We start from the raw sequence: 23360 nt of genomic DNA on the forward strand, positions 1-23360 counted from the left end.
TTTGCTTTACCCACACGGCTGCTGCAGTTAATACCTTGTCGCTAAAGCTCAGCGCGATGTGTGGCCACAAAATCATGGTACAGCGGTTTCTCCTCTGAGGCATTTTGGTGCTAGCATTGGAGTGTCTTAGTTGTCGCTGTCCTCGCATACTGTGGATGGCATGCTCTTGCTTATACCCGCACCCATGGTGTACCGAGGCGAGAAAGTGCGGGGACACCAGGGCACAGGGTTAAGGACAACCGCGAGAACAATGGGAGCGCATGCTGTACTGCTGGCAGTACCACGAGCAGTACCGCTGGCACTACATGAGTAGCAGTACCACTAGCAGCCTTCACTGTAAACCAAGAACCAATTTGCGTGAACCATTTTTTGCAAATACTGAGGCATTCAAACATAGCTTTTTTCCCGCTAACCGTGCACGACTGGAACTCTCTTCCGGGTGCCATATTCCAGTCCTCTCGTTTTAGTAAACCTCTAGACAAGCATTCTTTGCAGTGATTGAGTATTGTACCTTTTTGATTGTATTTTTATTGCAACCTTGTGAACTGCCTGTTCTTGTGCCATTCTTGCTTATATGATTGATTTACCCCCCCCCCCCCCCCCCCCTTCCCACACTGGCCATAAATGTTGGCCTACAGTATGTTGACCTACAGTATAAATGTTGCCCACCCTGTCCCCGCAAACTTCATAATCTCATGTGCCCTATTATAGTATACTTTACATTACTACTTAGTGACTTGTTGAATTAACCTCTAGACATGTTTTTTTTTCAACTAGACTAGACAGCCTATGGAATACTCGCATGATGGACCAGCATTGTGAGTCTGCTGTTACTACAAATTCCCCTTGCAGCGAATGAACTCTATGGCCAGAAGGACTGCGAACCAGAATGGCACTTCCTCTTGTGGCACGCCCAGCCTTGCTTCTTTACCAGTGCTTTGTTCCTTCGAAGTGTTCGGCCTTGCGACAAATTTTTATCGTTTTCTGAAGGCTTTGGAAATAATTCATGCACCGTAGGTACAAAACTATACATTCCAAAGCGCCGCCCGGATGAACGGCACTGTGTACTGTAAACGTTTGCAACAGACGGTACACTAAGCCTTATATCAATGTATAAATACTAAGTTTTTCAAAAATTGCGGCTGTGGCCGAGAAGCTTAAAGCTGCGGAGAACGAAGCTCGTGTGTTTGCGCCGCAGCTGGTTTCATTTGAGCTCGCAGCTGTAAGCACAGCATTTTTTCTGCTGCTCACCTTCCATTCCATTTCCTGCTCCCGCTGATTCTAGAGACTTCCATTTGAAACAGACGCCGACAAGGCTGACGGTTTGCCCAATGACACTTCTACTCGTAACGAAGTAAATAAAGCGAAAGCCACACGAGCCGATAGCCAACCGCCACCTTTGTCGCACTCATGGAAAATGATAGCAGGGCAAAAACGAGGACGACGGCTAAAGCCAGGACAGCGACCAGCGCTGGCCGTTCTAAATTTTATTAGGAAGGTTTCACAAATGGGCACGGCCACGTGCCTAGCCCCCCGCGACCTCCACGCTGAATCGCGCGCTATGGTTAGAACAGCTGTAATGAAAAATCATTTTTGGCGCCAGAGTGCTGTGCGATGTCAGTTAACGTAAAAGAGCCCAAGTGGTCGAAATGAAGGAAGGAAGGAAGGCCTCAGGCGTTGCTGGCACATACCCACTACGGGGGAGTGGCCAAGACACAGGCGGTTAATTACTGGATACAGGAAAGTTATGACGGGAAAAGGAGTGGTAATAGTATGTAGTCTGAGAGATTGGAAGAAGGAAGGACAGGGGTCCTGTTAACTTGGAGATCGAAGAGGGGAAAATGGCTTAATGTGCATAATAGTATACAATGTCTGTAATGTTTCAATGTCGTAATAACTGACAGCGGGAAAAAGAAATCAGAATGGGAGTCGCTGCGTTTCTTGAAGAAATTATTCCGGAGTCTTCCACTACAGCACCTCTTTCTTCTTTTCTTCTTCCACTCCCTCGTTCATTCCTTCCCTTACGGCGCGGTTCAGGTGTCCCCGAGATGTGAGCCAGATACTGGGCCGTTCCCTTTCCCCAAAAAATCAGTTGAATTGAATTGGCTGTTGGGGAAAGGAAATGGCGCAGTGTCTGTCTCACATGTAGGCGCACACCTAACTGTGCCGCAAGGGAAGGGATAAAGAAGGCACTTTGAGAAGAAAGCAAGAAAGAGGTGCCGTAGTGGAGGGCTCCGGAATAATTTCGACCACGTGGGGTCTTTAACGTTCACTGACATCGCACAGCACACGGGCGCCTTTGCGTTTCGCCTCCATCGAAGCACAGCCGCCACGGCAAAAAAAAAAAACAATTTTCATTTTCTTCAACTAGGTGTCTGCCTGCACAAATCGTTGGTTATGTATGTATGTATGTATGTATGTATGTATGTATGTATGTATGTATGTATGTATGTATGTATGTATGTATGTATGTATGTATGTATGTATGTATGTATGTATGTATGTATGTATGTATGTATGTATGTATGTATGTATGTATGTATGTATGTATGTATGTATGAACAATGCATGCATGCGTGTGAGTGTGTGCGCGTGTGTGTTAAGAGAAATCAGCAAAGCAATGAAACGCATAAGAACGTTTTAACTTCCTTCCTAAGTATTTCATCATCAGCCTGACTACGCCCACTGCAGGACAAAGGCCTCTCCCATATCTCTCCAATTAACCCTGCCCTGTGCCAGCTAGGGCCCTCTATCCCCGCAAACTTCTTAATCTCCTCCGCCCACCTAACTTTCTGCCACCCCCCTGCTACGCTTGCCTTCTCATGAAACCCGCCGCGGTGGTTCAGTGGTTAGGGCGCTCGGCTGCTGATCTGGAGTTCCCGGGTTCGAACCCGATCACGGCGGCTGCGTTTCGATGGAGGCGAAACGCTAAGGCGCCCATGCGCGGTGCGATGTCGGTGCACGTTAAAGAACCTTAAGTGGTCTAAATTATTCCGGAGCCGTCCACTACGGCACCTCTTTCTTCCTTTCTTTCACTCCCTCCTTTATCCATTCCCTTACAACGCGGTTCAGGTGTACGCCGATATGTGAGACAGATACTGCGCCATTTCCTCTCCCCAAAAAACAATTTTCATTTTTCATTTTTTTTTCACTTAATCCAGTGTGTTGCACCTATCATTTTTCTTTCCATTGCTTGCTGCGCTGTCCTTAAGTTGAACCCTTTTCGTAATCCTCTACGTTCCTGCCCCATAGGTGAGTACCGGCAATATACGACTGTTAAATACTTTTCTCTTGAGAGATAATGGTAAACTGCCATTCATGATCTGAGAGAACCTGCCGAATGCGCTCCACCCCAATATTATTCTTCTGGTTATTTCCCTCTCGTGATTCGGATCTGCGGTCACTACCTGTCCTAAGTACATCATTTCCTTAGCACTTCAGCAGCTCACTAGCAGTTGTGAACTGCGGATGCCTGGCGAGATGGTTGAACATTACTTTGGGTTTTCTGTATGTTAATTTTTACACCCACCGCTCTGTTTTGCCTGTCTAACTCATTCATCATGCTTTGCGGTTCATCTCCTGAGTGACTTAGCAAGCCAATGTCATCAGCAAATCGCAGATTACTTAGGTATTCTTCATTAACTCGTATCCTTAACTGTTCCCTATTCAGGTCTCGGAATACCTCCTGTAAACAAGCGATGAATAGCATTGGGGAGATCGTGTCTCTCTTCCTGACGCCCTTCCTTATTGAAATTTTTTTGCTTACTTTATGCAGGACTTAGGTGGCTGTGAAGTTGCTATATTTCGCAACTTATTTCGCCGAGAAATTTCCGCATTTTTCCTTGCACAAAATACTTGGTACAAGCTTTTAATGGTCCATTCGGCTAATGGACGGAAGTTTTGTTAGAAAGTACGGTGACAAATGCTTCATGAATCAAAACTATAGTAGGGTTTCAACGTAGTTAAACCGAGTAGACGTGCGAAAGCACGTGTCTAGCATGACTGGCTCATGGTTTTGCTTTGCTGGGTCGTCGGCACGTCTGGCGACGATTTTAGTTCGATAGCAGTGAAGGTTGGTTTATTGGGACGTGGGAAGAGCCGGCGGCGAGGATTCTTGCACAAGTAAGCAACGAAGCAGCGGAGCGAGAGGCAGGGTCACATGGAGCCGCTCTCCAACACGAGCGCCAGCCGGCCGCCTATGAAGTTTCGTCATTGTTGACGTCGGCGCATGATAATATTCTTTTTTTTAAGCGAGACTTATTGCCTCAGGGCATAATCTTCTTCACTGCAGTAGTATTTGTTGATGAAGACGACGAATGGATGGATGGAATATAGTAGCGGCCCCTTTGAAACGAGATGGCCGCAGTTTTTCATTTTTTCTCATTCATTTGTTCTCTATATTTCTTTAACGGGATTATAAATCAGTCTATAAATTCACCATTTTCTTAAAATACATTTTTAATCCTGCACTTCTAAACTTATTCCACCTCTTTGCTTTTAAGCCACCTATCTTCCAATCACTTTTTGCTAACTTCCACCGCAGATTCAATCACATGACCATTGTTATCTCCAAAGCACAGGGCGTCAGAGAGAGTGACTGTGCCTGTATCGGCATCCGGATGGATACTATCACATTTGAGTATAAGATCTTCAGTTATTTCTACAGCTTTGCCATACACTCCACATGTGTCGTCTTCTTGGTTATATTTCTTTTTGTAGCTGCGCGTTCTAAGACACCATGATCTAGCTTCAAAGAGTAGGGCACTGACTCTTGACTTATCATAGAACGATTCGTTCCTGGTCTGCATTTTCCAATTTCGATGTAGTTTTACACTCTACTTCTTTTCCATTGAACTAATACATTTTTTACATCCTAGCTGTTTTACCTCTCGTTTAAAGCTCTTTACTTCTCCGTCCTTCTGCCTTGTATACTTACTGGTTAGTTCCCGAGTCCTTTTCCGCCGTTGTAAGTCAACGCTCTTTCTGCATAAAAATTTAAATACCTTAGTTACCCACCTGTTATTTTCCAATTTCCTCAGGTGTTCTTCGTATAATATTTTACTCTAAGCTTCCCGTGCTCAGTTCGTTGTTTTGGTTCTTCGCACAGTGGCATGGAATGATCTTTCAGTAGGTGTGACGACGATAGTCGCGTATAGAAGGGTGGCTCAGTGCAAAATAATGTGGCACCTGGCTGCCACATAGACATGTATAATAGTTGGACAGAATTGCTTCTGCCTTGAACAGCTGAGCAGCTTGTTGCCGAGGAAGTTGATTTTTTAAAGTCCAAAAATGCAAACTCCACAACAATTTTAGCGAACCCTCACTTCAAAGCTTGCTGTACATGGCATATACCGCTGTTGAATGCTAGCTGCACAGGGGTCAGAAAGTTGCGGCCACATGGCTTCATCATAATTGGTTTCAGCGGGTAGGTTTGGTCGCCGTATAGATAATGTAGTTTCGGCCACCGACCAGCCTCTCCAATTTGCTGTATATGTTGCTGTCCTGAAGGATTCGTGCGCAAACCATTGAAGCAGCAATATAATGATGAATCACAGGAGGACATAAGTGAAATGCGTTGAACCAGGGAAATGGCTACATCCATTGAATATTTTTTAAATCCCATAACCCTGGCTTCAGGAGAGCTGTTGCATGTCACCACGACAAATTCCTGACTAAATGGGTATTTCAGCACGTCAGGAAAATTTCGTTGAATTTAATGGTACATGATTGGCTAAGAATCTCATGAACAATACACATGGTTAAAAATGCGTGCTAGAGGTAGTAGAGGGCTAAACGTCTTCAAATTTATAATGTTTCCTTCGAGAAACCTTAGGACACATCAGGGATCTATATATGAATTTCGTCCTAAAAGCAAGCAAGGGTGAAAAGGAATGTGTGCTAACGAGAACTGCTATACTAAACAAGTGTGTGTCATGAGGCGAACCCAGAACACGAAAATGCATATGTATATCACAGGATAATGCTGCTACATATTTATTTCGGGGTGCTTCGCTCATAAGAACTCATGTGCATTGATGAAACAAGTGACGATATAATAATGAGTATGTGTTTTTATGGTGCAAGGGCATCTATGGCCAAAGAGCGCCATGACACAAGGTATTTTTGACTTCTCAAGGTGGGTTCAAAGACCCATTCCCCAAGGATTGCACCCTTAATTGGCCGAGCACCAGACCAGGGGAAAGCTTGTACCCATTGTATCACCGGTGGGTACCCGGCGGCACTGAGGATCGAGCCCCGCACCTCCCGCATGTGAGGCGGATGCTCAACCACTTGGCTACCGCTGCGGTCCTGATGATATGAGCTGGATGCTTGACTATTTAGCGGATCCTATGAAGATTTGATATAGCTCGGCACATGGGCACTTTGACAGTCTTCGAACTAACAGAATAATGACTTGGTGACGAAATTAGTTATGCTAGATGGGTAGCTCCAATGATCGTCGAGTCAATAATCTGTCGAGAAACAAGTTCTGAACTCTATCAGAGGCTTCAGATGGTCTTTGAAAGAAGTTCAGATCTCTATCGGGGTTTCAAACTGTCTTTCAGCAGCGGCATCGTGCACTCTAAGATGTCGGGAGCCACAGATTGCGGAATAAAATCAGAACAATACAATTCATGAAAAACTACGTGGTTTAAAATATAGAACTTATTTTGCAGAAAGAATATATGCCAGCCACAAATGCTGCGGCAAGTATAATGTTTCCAGTCAGAGAAATGCGCCCCGCACCTGCTTGGTCAAAAGTGCGACACGGCTATTGCAGGTAGCCCAAAACCACAAAATTTAGTTTAGGAACAATAATATTACTGCAGTAAATGCGCATTTGAATTTAAACTGTTCTGGTTGAACTTATAAGCCTATTTTTTGCATTCCTGCAAAATTATTCAGTGCAACTGTGGTGCCAAAACAGCTTGATGTGAGATAATATTATCTTTGATGGCCATAGAGTTTACCATGTAGTTGCGGCGCAGCTCCTGAGTTCAATTACCGTTGAGAACATAAGGTCCTCAACTGAACAACCATTTGAAAGTGCCCATGTGACACAGGTATAAATTAACCACGCGAATGCAAGTCTGTGATGACACAAAACAGCTATCAGAGGCTCAGGGCCTTGTATCTTTCAAAGCGAAACACAAGTGCATGCACACATCTTCTAAGAAAATAGAACACAATGCGGCATACTGCTTGGCGAACGAGAAGACGAGGATGAAGTGTGCGTGCGCAGCCACAATCCCCCGCCGTGGGTACCTGCCATTCAGCCTGAGGACATCATCATCCTCATCATATTTATGAGCCGTTTGAGATAAACCTGGATGAGTTTTTTCTTGTTTGGATCTGCACCAAACCCCAGCCAATCCTCCACCGTGGGTACGCCCCATCGCTTGTGAGGCAACAACAACAACTACAGCATGTTTTACTGTACTACAAGGCACCCGGCCAATCCGCCATTGTGGGTATGTGCCACTGAAACAGAGGACAACACAGAGTCTTGGAGCAGGACAGAAACGCTCACAGCTAATGGACTGTGAACTGACTGGGCAAGCTCCCTGCGCTAGCCATATATGCCACGTCAGATTTGTGCATAGTTGCCCCAACTCCAGTCATCCAATGCAAGGGCCATGCATGCACAACCACTGAATGTCACTAGATTGCTGTTTGATTGTGCCTGAGAACGCATCTTAATTATAGGATTGGTCCACAAGCAAAAGGAAATGGACTTCATTTTCAACGGTGACAGATTTGACGACAAAGTATGCTATAATGTGTCATGCAAATACGTAGCAGCAGGCACGGATGTTGCAGATATAACAATGAAGAAAGGGCCAATTTGGCATTTCTATTTTGTAATAAAAATGGAAACAGCAGGTGCAATGCTTTTGTATCAATTGTTTGGGACACAGCAAGTCTCACATTATTGTGTACCTAACAGGTCTTCTAGGTTACCTTCAATGTTTTTTTTTTGCTTTCACTTACATTCTCATGAATTCTAGGATCTAAAATATGAACAAATAATTGTTATGCCAAGATGCCAGTATGTAGGAAACGCTACACTGCCGACAAGTTAAGATGTACACAGGTGCCTTTATATTTTATGTATGCAACCGCACATTGGAAAGCACTAAGACTATACTGTGTGATGCACATCGCTCAACACAAAAGCCCCAACGTTAGCCCTTAATGCTGCATCATGCCGTCTGCCAGGGTATGCCTCATCCAACTGGCCCACAATGCCATTGGGGAACATCAGTGATTTATATTTCACGCAATGTTCCCTCTCATAGCACGAAAATTATGCTCGCTGATCTCTCTCAGGTCGGCATATAGGCCGACCTGTTCCGTCAACGAAAGCCTAACAATTCGGCAAGGAAGCACCTTTGCTTCTCATGGCCTTGGACAGGGAAACAGTATACGGAGGCAATGCAACAGAGCTGTTCACTGAAGGGAACAACGTTCGAAGTCGTCATAATTACATGAATTCGATTGACTACATCTGTGACTGTGACATCGGTCTATTACTAGATAGATTTCTCTGCACAGTTCTAGCAGGAGGTGTCCGTAAAGCTGGCAATGTGTGCAGAAATATCACACACAAGTAGAAGAGAGCAAACAGCCCGGTGCATGTTTGGTTTGGTTTATGGGGGCTTAACGTCCCAAAGCGGCTTACGCTATGAGGGACGCCGTAGTGAAGGACTCCGGAAATTTCAACCACCCGAAGTTCTTTAACGTGCGCTGACATCGCACAGTACGCAGGACTCTAGCATTTCGCCTCCATCGAAATTCGACCGCCGCGGCCGGGATCGAACCCGCGTCTTTAGGGGCAGCAGCCGAGCACCATAATCACTGAGCCACCGCGACGTCTATGATGCTTGTAGTTACCAACACAGGCAGAGTACGAAACACACATAAATTGGCCAGAAGTCGAGCTTCTGTTAATTTTGGGTGACCTAGGCATTATTCTGTACACTATAGCCTTTCGTCCACAAATCTGTCGACCACTGTTAAAAACTGCGGGCAGCTAAACTTCCGTTGCAGGCCTATCCATGAGCACACGTGCATGGCATGCTCATACCGAATGTATGCATTAGTATTCTTCCAACGTTTAGGAGAATCCCCCAGGGAGGTAGCCTACCCATTCAGCTCAGTTGACAGAGCGACTGTTGTGGTATAGCTATGGTAACAGGTTCAAACCCCCGGTCCAGGACGAATTTTTCGTTAACTGGGAGGTTTCTGTGGAAGCTGTACAGCTTTTCTTTGTAACCATATAGCTGCGCTTGGGTGCTGGCTAATGAGTAATTACTCCCTTATTATGTATGTATTGCCATTGCTTGTTGCATGTTTTTAAGAACATTGACTAGTCGGCAGATTGGTGCATCATTTTGAAACAATGGACAGGTACAGAACACTGGAGAGATAAACAGCGCCAAGTCGCGTCTAGCTGCCCAATATAGCTTTCCTGAAGTTTATTTCAAAATGTATGATTTCCTGACACTCAGTTTTCTCTCTGTCAGAATTATCAATGAAAGCACTCATGCATGTCTTGTTTACATTAGCTTTAGAGTTTGAACAGAAGTCAGCTCAAAGGTAAGTTTTCAAGAGAATAATTTACAATGGGTTACATGGCTTATACGGGTGTGTGCTCATCTAAACTTCGTAGGCTCATGCAGGCAGTCATTTTAGTTGTATGTTGTCTGACCCACAGGAGAGTGCGCATACATTAGATTAATGTTGCCCAACTTGCAGTATAAAGTGCGTATTAAAAGTTACATCCATTCATGGCTTACTTCAAATGGCTGGCCTACCCTATTTAGCACCACAACTTCTATCCCAGCCGAAAACAAAACCAAGTGACAGCCTGAACTTAATTAATACAGGGAACATGATGTCTTCGTGCTGGAATGCTTAGTCTGTCTGGGTAGACCTTCAACGAAGCTGCCGCTGGTTTATGGTGTCTCCGGAAATGACCACTGATTATTGCTTGCCACATAGGTAACAAACGCAATTTCATGCGTTGTCTGTTAACGAGGGCGACTAATTTCACTGTCTCTTTCTGGCAGTTTTCTAATTGAAAAAAAAAATCAATTCAGCAAGAAAATAAAGCCACAATTGAGTTCAGCGTGTTAAACGCCGACTGCTTCAACTGATTGTTTCTTTTTTTTAATGTGGTTTATGGTCTGTGGGGATTTAACGTCCCAAACCTACTCAGGCTATTAGGAACGCCGTAGTTAAGGGCTCCGGAAATTCGAACACCTGGGGTTCTTTAACGTTCACTGACATCGTACAGTACACGGGCCTCTAGAATTTCGCCTCCATCGAAATTCGACCGCCGCGGCCGGGATCGATCCCGCGTCTTTCGGGTCAGTATCCGAGCGCCATAACCACTGAGCCACTGCGGCGGCTGTTTTTTTTAATATGTTGATCAAGCAGAGTTATAGGGTACAGACTTATAATGTTAACAAATGTAGACCAAAAACGGTAAATCAAAATATTATAATAATAATAATAATTGGTTTTTGGGGAAAGGAAATAGCGCAGTATCTGTCTCATATATTGTTGGACACCTGAACCGCGCCGTAAGGGAAGGGATAAAGGAGGGAGTGAAAGAAGAAAGGAAGAAAGGGGTGCCGTAGTGGAGGGCTCCGGAATAATTTCTACCACCTGGGGATCTTTAACGTGTACTAACATCGCACAGCACACGGGCGCCTTAGCATTTTTCCTCCATAAAAACGCAGCCGCCGCGGTCGGGTTCGAAATCAAAATATTGCGAAACAAATTTCAAAGAGTTACGCCCCACATCAGACTTCTGTAATAAGAGGCAGTAGCATATTTACTACAGCCCAAGCAGATATGGGCGTCCTGGAATACTGTGATTCCAAGCTATCAAGGGTTACAAATTTCACGGAGTGGTTCTTTTCGTGATCCTGGAGTATTTATGTACGCTTGGTTCAGTGTGGTACTAAACAGTAAAAAAAAATAGTGCACACACACTGCACGGAAAAGCTATGAATAGGTAGCCTTCCAAACCGACTGCGCTTAGCCTGCCGCCGCTGTCGCTCAGGTGTCATAGCGGTTGGATTCTGAACATTCGACCAGGGGTTTTAATCTCTTCAACGGTGGTCGCATTTTCGTGAAGGTGAAATGCAAAAATACCCCAGTATTGATATTTAGGAGCAAATTAAAGACCCCACAGAGTCTAAATTAATCTCGGATCCTGCACGAAATCTTGCCCCATAGCCTAAAGACCTTCCATGCAAGCGAAGCTGGTATAGTATATTGATTGGATTCCAAACCTATTCCTTTCCGTCACTGACTGAAGAACTGCGAACTCTTCGTTATCACCGGGATCAGCAGGTCGACGTGGCGGGTGATTACGATATAATAGAACGCAGATAAAAAAATGGTCACATTATACCAGCCCAAGAGGGGAACAGTGAAAGCTTGAACTGATATAATCCATCCTAGGTTGCTTATCACCTCTCTTGTTGCATGGCAATGTGCCAGATATGCTAAGCCGCGGCTCACAGCTCCATCCCGGGTTTCAAAGGAAAGAGCAAATCTCGCGCTGGCGAGAGAAGCATGTTCGTGGATGTGACTGAAAGCACTCTTCGGCCCTGTGAGCTTTGCTTAACAGGTAGAGAGAGACAAGATTCCTAGAGTCGCTGTGCAGAACTAAATCGCATTTCGGAAAATCTAAACGCTGATATGGCTGTTAATATTTGCAGATTTGCTTGATTTGGTTTGGTTTATAGGGTTTAACGTTCCAAAATGACCCAGGATATGAGGAATGTTATAGCGGAGGGCTCCGGATAATTTCGACCGTATGGGGTTCTTTAATGTGCACTGAAATCGCACAGTAATAAGAATAATAATAATTGGTTTTTGGGGAAAGGACATGGCGCAGTATCTGTCTCATATATCGTTGGACACCTGAACCGCGCCGTAAGGAAATGGATAAAGGAGGGAGTGAAAGAAGAAAGGAAGAAAGAGGTGCCGTAGTGGAGGGCTCCGGAATAATTTCGACCGCCTGGGGATCTTTCACGTGCACTGACATCGCACAGCACACCGGAGCCTTAGCGTTTTGCCTCCATAAAAACGCAGCCGCCGCGGTCGCACAGTACACGGACATCTGTGCACGGACATCTAGCATTTCGCCTTGATCGAAATGCGACGGCCACGGCCCGGATTGCACCCGGGTCTTTCGAGTCAGCAGCCAAGCGCCATAACCACCGAGTCACCGAGCAGGGTGTGATAAAAGCTGCTAGAAAACTATAATAACGAAAGGGTAGTTTACCTACAGCTGTTAAAAAAGTTGATGTAGGTTAACCAGCTTGCTACCACAGTTAACGTGTTTCGCTAACATTCGTCATTGCTTACACTAAGATGCCGGTGAGACCACATTTATTACTCCGAAAATGTGCATGTTGTGGCTGAAACGCCAGGTATATGTTTGCAGGTTCGTTGTGTTTGGCTTGCCTCCGGTAATAAACAAAGAAGACACGCATACATTTGCATGAACTGAGCGGTGTTTTAAAACTGAAATGTGAACGCTTGATTCCGAAGCTTCACGACTCAAGGTAAAGCCGATTTCGCCGTGCGTTTCCGACCGGTTGACCTACATGTGAGCCGGTGGTCAAGTGTGGCTGTAGGTCTCACCATATGTGGTCCACCATAGTGTCGCACCACTTTACCTTTGACCTTGACATTTGGCCTTTATATTCGCAGGTAGAGGGCGTTAGAATAGTCACGTGAGAATTGTGTGATGTGCGATAGAAACTGCCATTGTGACGTCAGTCTACGGGGAGTATTTAGGCCACAGCGTTCATTGGGTGACCAACCTCTCGCAATGCCACCTGCCAGGGTGGCAGTGTGGGCGCGCTGCCTATTCAGTGTTCGGAACGCACTCAAAGTTACGGACGCCAAGCCACGTCTAGTTGCACGATACACCACAGCTTTTGCTCTCTACCAAGTTTAGCAGTAGTTCAACCGCCGCTAATTTTTGAGGTTTTCTTTGGACGCAATACACTGATTACGAACCGTTCTCGGTCAAACCTCTAAGGGCTTATCCAAGTATCATTCGACATTGCCTACGATCGTTCTGTGTTTAACGGGCTGGGAAGCGTCCTCTTGGCGAAATTTCAGCGTATGGACGGAGCGGATGAAAAGGTAAAAAGTCACCGGCGCCTTAAATCAATAATTTCATTGAATGCGTCGTGCACCAAAATCGAGACGATTATGCGTGGAATTCTCCAGATAAAGGCATCAAGACGCCCTCTCCGCATATTAGGCGCTTTAAACGCATAAACGCCGTGTGTGGGTAAGCCGCTCGCGTGTACCAGGAATTTGACAGCCTATAGTAGCCGTGCCACCGCGACGCCCCTGCCGTGTTATTTGTTTGAAGTAACTCGTTTAGCAGATATCCGTGCTACCACTCTAGCAATACAACTCTTGGCCGTTGATTAGAAGTTATTCTGTACTCGCATCACCAAAAAACTGTAAGCGCAGCCTTTGTGAAAAGTATAGAGCTCAGGGTGTTTGCTTCCATGTCGTGTAGTGGGGATGCGCAGTGGCAATCGTGGAAGTCTGCGTTCACAGTGCTGAGGTCTTAGGAGCACAGAGACACCAGCGCATGTCCAGGCGAACAGCAGCTACGCACGTTATACCAACGGCATCAACCATAGCCAGCTGTGCGTTTCACCGTAACTGATCCAGCTGCAGACTTTCTTCGCTACCAAAAAGGCAGGAATGTCTATGCCTGAGCGCAGCTCGAACAGACAGCACATGCAACGCTTCTTTCCGCAACTTCACTGGTAGCAGCATTGATATCTAAGTATCTAGCGAAATATGGGAAAATAGAGCCTTCCCACTGCAGCCGTTCCCAAGAACGACCTACGTCAATGGCCTCCGGAAATGTAGTACTACTCTGGAGTGTTTGTGGTGCTGCCGCACTCCTGTGTGCTCTGCTTACGCTCCGTACTTCATACGTGGTTCCACTTTTGTACAGGAGTAAGTAAACCATCTTCTTTTACTCACTATTTTCGAACGTTTTCCGAGCGTAAAAAACGGGGACGTAGAAGATAAGCACTCAGGACGACGGCCTGTGTTGTCAGCTAGTCTAAACACTTCAGAGTCCGCGTCCTGCCAACATCACCTCGAACTCAAGGCCTCTCCACTCGTTCCATCACGTCACGTCAGTTGCCTGTCCTCAAAATGCGGCTTCGCCGGCAAGCTGGGAGCTTTAGGCTCATTATATCGCTATCCGAGTGCCAATGTCTGAACTAGTCAGCTGACATACTTTAGCCATTAACAGGGCGTTATTAGACGCGCGGATACTTCTGCAAGTTAATCTAGCTGACTTACGTATTGATGATTTGCTATGTGAGCCAAATGGTGCAGCCCCGTTTGGCGCATCGAGGCGGTGCGCTTTCCTAGCGCATTCTCGTGGTTTACATGAATGCGATGCGCTAGAAAGTTGATGCGATGCGATGCGCCAGTTGTCGCAGTCATGTAAACAAGGCTTAAGGTAGCGTCTGTGGAAAGAAGGAAGTGGACAGGCCTTGAAGATTCAAGAAGGTTTTGATCCCTCACGCTGGTGAAGTGTTGCGAAATTCTAACCACCGGCTAGACTCCCCCTAAAGTTAAACTGGATTTCGCTTCTATACTAACTTGCTAGCTAGCAAGCACGGCCGCGACTCTGCAGTAATTTTTTTATCTGAAATGAGGCTGGAGGGAGCGTTCATTATATGTTTGTGTTAGCAAAATTCCACTTCCATCCAATCCATGTTCTTTCTCCTCTTTAGGGGATCAGCCAAAACGAGGTCACCGAAGAACGGAGAGACAGAATCAAGTCCTTCTGTCTAAGACACCGCTCGTGACAGGGACTGCTACAGCCTACTCCCGGTTGGGGAACACACAGGTCCTCCGTGAGCACAAAGGGTACCGGCTGCACTACGACAGAGTGCCCACTGTTCCTGGACCAATCGCGTTCTCTAGCATTCTGCTTCATCGCCAAGGTGGCGTCGACGAGGCTCAAGCACCTGTTCAGCCCACTTCTCAACTCTACAGTGAGCAGCAACAGTTCCAGTGTGGAGTGCAGTTGTCCATCAACTCGAAGACACTCCGGTTCGGTGTCAGAGCTCTGCTTCACAGTCCTTACAGCCACTACACCAAGGCAGGTGTCTAAAGGGCACTTCACTTGCGCTTTTCCATTTGTAGTACGGCTGCACAAAACTGGCCTGCCTAGAACTTAAGGTTGACTTAGATTCACATCAACCGTGCAGCACACAGGAACCAGATTTCCCCATATTACTTTCTTCGAAGTGATACCAAGCGCTTTTCTTCAATGACTGTAATAAAGTGCCTTCCACCCAGGCACTTTCTCGCTACACAGTCTAATACGTTTCAAATGTCGCGTGCGCTTAGTGCCCCATTTTTTTCGGAGTTACAAATTAAATTCGCTGCGCTAATTCTACAAAAAATGGCGCCTGAATTTTATAATCTTATCGCCTTCGTTGAGAGCGGTGGCGACTACGCAGATATCGCGTGGGTATACTACGGGTATACAATGGGAAGGGTTTTTGGGAAGCGAATGAAGGGGGTGGGGGCGCTCTTACTGTCAGCGTGAATTTATACAACTTCTTTCGTCAGCAATAGAGCCTTATGCACTGCTCCCGCAGAAATGAATTTTTCGTTCGGGTGGGGAAGACAGAGCCTTTCTTAAATTCACCCACACACCTAATGAGCTTTATGCAAAGGGGTGGAGGGGGTGGGGAGGTAGCGGTCTACTATTATTCCTTCAAACTTAGAAGTTGAAAGAACCACCTTGAGCTCCCTCTTTAAGAGGGTCCACAAACTTTGGTATCGCCTGACGAGTAACACACCACAAGCTGCAAGCACAACACCGTTTATTACAGGCTAACAAAGCAACAGTCAACTGTACAACAAACCGCCGCTGTGCATTAGAGTACGGGAGAGGTCACTTATTCACATCAACCTCCACAATGTACAGCAACTCAATACGCCAGCCCTGCGGTTCGAATGAAATACAGAGCTGATATTAGTGCAACGTCGTGCTAGTGTCGAAGTTTCTCTACGTTCCAAAGGAAAAAATGTCGCGACCACTCTAACACTATACGATAAGGCACAGAACAACTGACAATACTACTAATTGAACGGCAACAAAAACGCACACGTGTTACACCGCTAAAAAATTACGCAACAGCTCTGCCAAGAAAACGGCACAGCGCAAGTTTACTCATTTGCACAAAACACCGCTATAACGCCTCAGCTCAACGTGATGCTGTAGGTCTGCGGTCTTCACAGCCACTCACGCACGGTGCCCCTTCTACGTCGCCGACAGACTGCCGCTGCAAGTGTTAGTAAGGCACCGCTGCTCAGGCAGTGTCCAGGAACGCATCGGCGGCTGTGCTTGGCCATCTAAACGCTGAACTGCCCCGATGCGCCACTTTCTCGGCCTTTATCCAGCTGCAGTCTAGGTCACGCACATTCTTATCACGCCACCGGCGAAGAACCTGCAGAGCATGCGTAGTGGTTTTATATCCGGATGCACCCGCTCGGACCCAAATGATGCCGGCGACACGCTCTCGTCCCTCACAGCCTTATGCGCTGACCCATAGGGGGCCATGGGCTCCACAAATCACAAAAGTTTCTTCTTCGACACCCGCCGCGGTGGCTCAGTGATTAGGGCGCTCGACTACTGATCGGGAGTTCCCGGGTTCGAACCCGACCGCGGTGGCTGCGTTTCGATGGAGGCGAAACGCTAAGGCACCCGTGTGCTGTGCGATGTCGGTGCACGTTAAAGATCCCCAGGTGGTCGAAATTATTCCGGAGCCCTCCACTACGGCACCTCTTTCTTCCTTTCTTCTTTCACTCCCTCCTTTATCGCTTCCCTTACGGCGCGGTTCAGGTGTCCAACGATATATGAGATGGATACTGCGCCATTTCCTTTCCCCAAAAACAAATTATTATTATTATTATTTCTTCTTCGTCACCGTAAATAATACCGGCAACTCTCACAGTGTTTTCGTTTGTGTCTTCGCTTCAACTTTCTTTGCCAAATTATTTGTCCGAAAAAGTAATGCGCTCAGGCTCTCATAAATTCTTTTATTTCTCTCCCAATGAACTCTCCCTGGCCACAAAAAGGTGCTATTCGTGAGGCACCCGTTCGAGCGCCCCGTGTCCACCCACATCGACAAGGCGCTCAGAAGTCGGTCGGAGATGGCGTGGGCCTGTCATAATTACTGGGACAAGATACCGGGAATCAAGGCCGAGAAGCGCAGCCCGACGTTCTCAGAGTTCGTCAACTTCATTCTAATGAGGCCAGTGGAACCATCGGATGTTCACTGGTGCCCATACTATATACTACCGCTGCCAGCCGTGCCCCCTGGACTACGACTTCGTCGGCAAGCTGGAGACGGCGAGCAGAGACTTCCCGATGTTTATGTCTCTCGTGGGCCTTGAGGAGAAGGAAGCCTCGCCGGCTCACGACAACCCTCGAAGCAACGTGAGCAGGGAGTACTCGAAGGATTCCAAACACTACTTCGCGCAGCTGTCATTTGACCAGGTCATGGGGATGTGCGCCTTGTACTTCTACGACTTCGAGCTGTTCGACTACGACTTCAGGGACTATCTGGCGTGGACATAAGTGCCGGTGCCAACAAACTGTGCGGTGCGATGATATGGTGAACGTTTGAGCGGGCGACCTCAAGTGCGTCATTAAGCACGATGTCTGTGCAGTTTTACGCCATTTTGCGTTCATTCTTCTTCTTTTGTACTGTGCCTGTGCTACATATAGCAAGCCCTCCTGTCAAATTTAAACGACAGACGCCCGATTGCACCAACCATACGAGTTTTGGACGAAAAGTGCTGTGTTTCGACCCAGTAAAATGCAAGAAAGCGTGCTGGCAAGCTGCCTTAAACTCTGAAGGTGCCTTCACGCATGCGCAAGAAGAGAGATGAGGTGACTGACTGACTGACTGACTGACTGACTGACTGACTGACTGACTGACTGACTGACTGACTGACTGACTGACTGACTGACTGACTGACTGACTGACTGACTGACTGACTGACTGACTGACTGACTGACTGACTGAATCTCAACTCAGTACTGAGTAAACGAAGCGTTTACGCATTTCGCCCCCATTGAAATGGGAGCGACTGAGGTCGAAACTCTGGACTCTTATTGGGTACCTCAGTGCAATAGCTATCGGACCAGCACGGTGAGTGTCTGCTCGGTGTGTTACACTGCACAGACGTTAAACATAACAGCCACTTTCCTCTACTGCTTTAGACTGTAATGTTCAAACCGCACTTACAACCTGCGCTGGCTCTTGCACATACGTTGAAGTAGCATTGCAAAATAATCGAGAGTCTGGGACAGCATCGCGTGCACTACTGAAATTCGTCGATTGTATATATATTTAGCCAGCAGTGGTGCCATAATTGGCCTTAAAATTAAGGGTTCTCAGCAATGTGATTTCAGCCCTGCAATAATTTCGTTACAATGCCGAAATGCTGTTTTTTTTCACTTTTTGTGGGATTCGTTCTTCCCCGTACGTAACTAAGTTCTTTTACCATCATTTACACAGCGCTTACGGAATGCACACTTAGACAGCATTCGTGCCATTTGTGCTTCTTTTGTTTTTTTCCTTTATGTCATTCCAAGTTGCCTTTATGGTTTGGTCGCAGATCGACCTCCTTCTCCCACATATGACACTTATGAACACAAGGCTAATGTGCGAAACGAAAACAGTTTGTGCCTACCAAATGTCCTGTTTGTTCCTTTTCCTTAATTTTTTTTCTACCTTCGTAAGTGCCCACACGCGTAAAGTTTTTGCACGCGCATCCCATTGCGGATGCGGCCCCGGTTTATCGAGAGTTCGATGACCTGACGAATGGTCGAAGTATACGGTGTGCAACAGGCGCGCCACGTATCTCGGTCGCATGCGCTGTGTGTCGCCACTCAGAGGTTCTCTCCTAGCCGAACATGAAACACGCGGCAGCACTCTCTCTTCTCTCCTCCCCCCTTCCTCCTTTCCATGCATTTCACGTGCTCCCGGTGACGCCGTCAGTTACATCATCAACGGCCCTGCAATTTTCATCAGCGCAGCTTATCGACCGCGGGAGCCAACGTTCGTTTGGTCTCTGGACGCGTAGTGGTAGCCCGCGTGCGGCTGGAGAGAGAGGGGGGGGGGGGGGGGGGGGCTGTCGAGGAAACCGGGTTTCGAGGTTTTTCACTTGAGTAACCCCTGCAACGCATCGGGCGCCAGTGGCGCAAGCGCGGTCGGCGAACTCCGCGTGCCCGTGCACGGGATCGGGCGACCGGGAGCGCAGCGTAGCCTCGGTCGGCCCAGCCGCGGAGACGGGGGGGCCGCCGAGGCAACAGGAGCACTGTGTCAAGGTGGCGGTACGGCTGTCGCCGCGAGCGCCGGTCGCGTTTTGCCTGGAGACGGGAGAGCGCGTGCACACATACGTGCCGACACTTGTTTACCGCTTGCGTCGTTCAGTAGGCGCCTAGAAGCTATGGAGCACGAAGTCCGTTTCGAAGTAGTTTTCGCTGTTCAGGCTGTCACAGCCTGCGGGCGGATTTAGCCTTCATTAGTGGGTGCCGTGCGTCGACGTCTATAGTGATAGCAGTGTGTGGACAAGGCGAAAGCCTGCGCGCTTATCTAATCCGCTTATCGCAACCTGCTCCCATGTGCACTGTAGAAGCTACTCATGGTGCATCAGAACAGTGGCGGATCGGGCTAGTTGGTGCACGTTTGTCATTTTTCGCAAGCGCTAAAACAACACGGACAAAGAAGGAACCGACGGGAGGAGACAGGGCGTCCGTGTCTGTTCCTTCTTTGTTCGTGTTGTTTTAGCGCTTCCGAAAAATGGCAATCATGGTGTATCTTCATGGCGCCCATCACGTCACGTTCTATCTATATGTACTGGTGGCAATTCCTGTACCTGTAGCATCCTTTAGATAATGGATTAAATGGGTTCATACAAGCTTATTTTTTTGTCTGCGTTCCAGAGTTATTGCTTCTGAAGATCTTTACAACCCCACTAATCACGTAAATCTGCTCTTGAAGCCAGAGAGCAACGTTACTAATTATCTACATGCCAATTTTGCCGATTATTTTCGCAGTATGTCGTGCGAACACCCGACGCCTCCGTGGCCTCGCATTTAGCCCGCTGCATGACCCCTCTGAGGCCCACCATTTGTAGCGTAGTTCTGTGAATTAGCAGTTCTCTGTAACCATTCATATTAGCGCCCAGAAAGCACTATAGCTGCAACGATCGTTAAGCGTAGCCTGATTCAGCGTAATGAAGTAGTTTAGAAGAAACTGGAAGAGTAGGCTATCCCCATCGACATTCTCGCCCAACATCTCACCGCATTTAGTTTTCTTTTAACTGCAAATTAAAATATTCTCATCGAGTCAAGCAGTGTTCGCTACTTGCAGCTGACAGGTGACACTATTTGGTGATGTCGAGGAAAGCTGAGCAATCAAGAATTTAAAGTTTTATAGCAGGTTTTAACAAGTGTTTACCTGAGAGCACCGCTTTAGAATAAGTGCTCCACATCCGCTAGTTCCCGCGCGAGCGCCTTCGGCGTTGTGTTCTGGGGTATTGCATTTTCTTTACAGCGCGTGTTTTTGTGTAGAAATCGGCTTTAACCCTATTCTTCATAAGTATTCTCTTTGTGCACGGAACGGGTGAAACCGGGTTTTACCCGGAAACGAAGGGTCTTAGTCGCAAATAAAATGGCACGAGCGCGATGGGCGTCGTCTTTACGGTGTGCCAGCCTGTGGTATTGAAAGCACTGTCGTGTAAAGCAAGCTTCATTTCCTCAGCCATTTGTTATCTTCGTATTTTCGACGGTGATATCGCATTGTAGCCAGGTCACGGAGCTAATGTCGCAGTTAAGACAGAAATATAGATTCATCCCGAGGTTATGGCGCCGATATTTTTTATCGCCCACTGGTCTCACCTCGCGAGTAACCACATTTCTGTGTCGAAGGTAGTGTAGTTAAAACACAGCTGTATAGATGTCGGTGTTAGGCGGGTTTTGATTGGTCGCATGGTGCCGCATGGTGCAGGACAGAACTTGTACTTACGAATGGCCGTCCATTGTTCAAGCAGGTTTCAAATATCTTATTTCAGAGAGGCGGAGCTTCTCGGCTGCTTGCATTTGGTCCAAGCCTCTCACTTTCTACTTTGCTTCCTTCATCCCACGATTGACTGAACCACACGCGACTATAAATTCTATCGATGGCACCCTTTAGTAGTTAACGATGGTTAACTGGGCACACTTGCACTCTTATAGCATGTGCTTCCGGGAAAAGTTTCATGCGTATAAGGAAAACTTAAAGAGGCACCGAGCTAAAACTTCAAAACTTGAACCAGCAGGCAGACTTAAATAATAATTTCAGTGCTAATGCACATCATGCCTACATGCGCATCTGAAAAGTTTTGTTCTGGTGTAGTTTTGAGCGAAGGCTGAAAGCCGAGAAGTGAGTCTATCTAGTAGGAAAACTGTAGTTCTTAAATTACTTTATATTCTGTGTTTTTATGCTATCGGGTCTAAAAGGTGCGCAGTGTTCAACTGTAAAAAGGATTTGCATATATACGGTAAACAAAGATTGCATTCCATAAAGGAGTAATTACTCATTGCCATCTACCCAAGCGATCGGCATCCGGCTACACGGCAAAAGCTACACATCTTTCGTGGCAACTTCATACTTGAAGAAAAAATTCGTCCTGGTGTGCGCTTTCTATTAGTGACTTGTCTGTGGTTTTAAAACGCTACTTATTTGGTAGTTGGTTTTTAAATAATTGTTTTTTTGGGGGGGGAAAGGAAATGGCGCAGTATCTGTCTCATATATCTTTGGGCACCTGAACCGCGCCGTAAGGGAAGGGATAAAGGAGGGAGTGAAAGATGAAAGGAAGAATAGGTGCCGTAGTGGAGGGCTCCGGAATAATTCGACCACCTGGGATCTTTAACGTGCACTGACATCGCACAGCACACGGGCGCCTTTAGCGTTTTTCCTCCATAAAAACGCAGCCGCCGCGGTCGGGTTCGAACCCGGTTATTTGGTAGGAAAACGGCCAAATTTACACAAAACAAGACGTGAAGTCCTCCTTCAGTTTTCGTCCGGAAGTGCGCTGAAATAATGTGTTCGTAGTCCTCTGTCGGAACGGAACGGTCGCTGTCGTAAATTCGTTGTACAGAGCAAAAACGAGCACTGAGAAAATAGTCCCAATGTTCCAAGATTCTGTACTTTTAATATCAGAACACAAATGTTCTTGCGGGGATGTCCTGAAAAATCTGTTTATTGTCAGAAAATTTTCGTAATGTATTTCGAAGTTTTTATTTTTGTTCCTTTATTTGATTTACAATATTGCTAATCCCTCTCAAAGTGGCTGTAGAAGAGTGTGATTTACATGTAACATGACTAAAAAACATAAAAAGGAAAGAAACGCAGGAAGAAGCGAGAGCGCACAATCATGCAAAGGAAGTGACAATATTATGCCGCGAGAGCAGAAAAAAAAAATAACTGGTTGTCCATTCCCTAGGTTTTATAAGCTAGGTCTAAAAGTTTCTAAATTTCTATTCCATTTTACTTCACATACAATTTCACAAAAAAAAAATTGGCAGACGCTCAGATGGCCTGAAGGGATGAAGTATGTAAGCGCACTGAGCTTTTAATAGCACAGCGTCTTTCCATTCGATGATTTTCTAATAGATGCTTTTTTATTTTCCCTCTGCCACATCCCATTGCTTAAGAGTGGCGTGAACTAATTTCGCTTTTTTTTCTTTACTTTTAAGGCTCGATAATGATTTTACGCTTCAGACTCGCTGCATTTACACTAGATTTAAACTGGCTTCCTTTATGCCCGGCTAATTATCTTTTACGGTATTACATTTGTTGCATTAATACACATTTCGCATTACTTGGCGCGCCGTATTGGATCAGCCGATGACCCAGGCTTGCTTTTGGAGTCACTCTCGCTCTCACCGCACACTCTGCTCGCTTGGCGGCGTTGCTGCTCCTGCTCGATGCACGTTTTTTCCTGCCGCCTCTTGCTGGAGGGCGGTTCTCGCGTTCGGCTCGCTGCAGGCACCGCAGGCTTCACTTGGCGGTCACGCAGAGACACAGCGCGGCGTTTTCTCCTAATAACACCCGTACTACTTATGCAGTAAAGTTATCTAATTAGCTGCACAGGAGTTATTTCGAATTTCGATTATCTGGCGAGCACCTTGTTGAAGCAGGTTTGTGAACTTCAAATAATAAACTGTTTACCTCCTCTCAAAAATCGCCGCCGCGGTGGCTCAGTGG

General features: G+C 46.6%; 1 pseudogene; it reads left to right on the forward strand.

The window, feature by feature from the left end:
- Positions 1-12396: 12396 nt before the first annotated feature.
- On the forward strand, positions 12397-18168 carry LOC144124106 (carbohydrate sulfotransferase 8-like; annotated as a pseudogene).
- Positions 18169-23360: the final 5192 nt, after the last annotated feature.

The sequence above is a fragment of the Amblyomma americanum genome, chromosome 3 (genome assembly GCF_052857255.1).
Source record: "Amblyomma americanum isolate KBUSLIRL-KWMA chromosome 3, ASM5285725v1, whole genome shotgun sequence".
Taxonomy (NCBI): domain Eukaryota; kingdom Metazoa; phylum Arthropoda; class Arachnida; order Ixodida; family Ixodidae; genus Amblyomma; species Amblyomma americanum.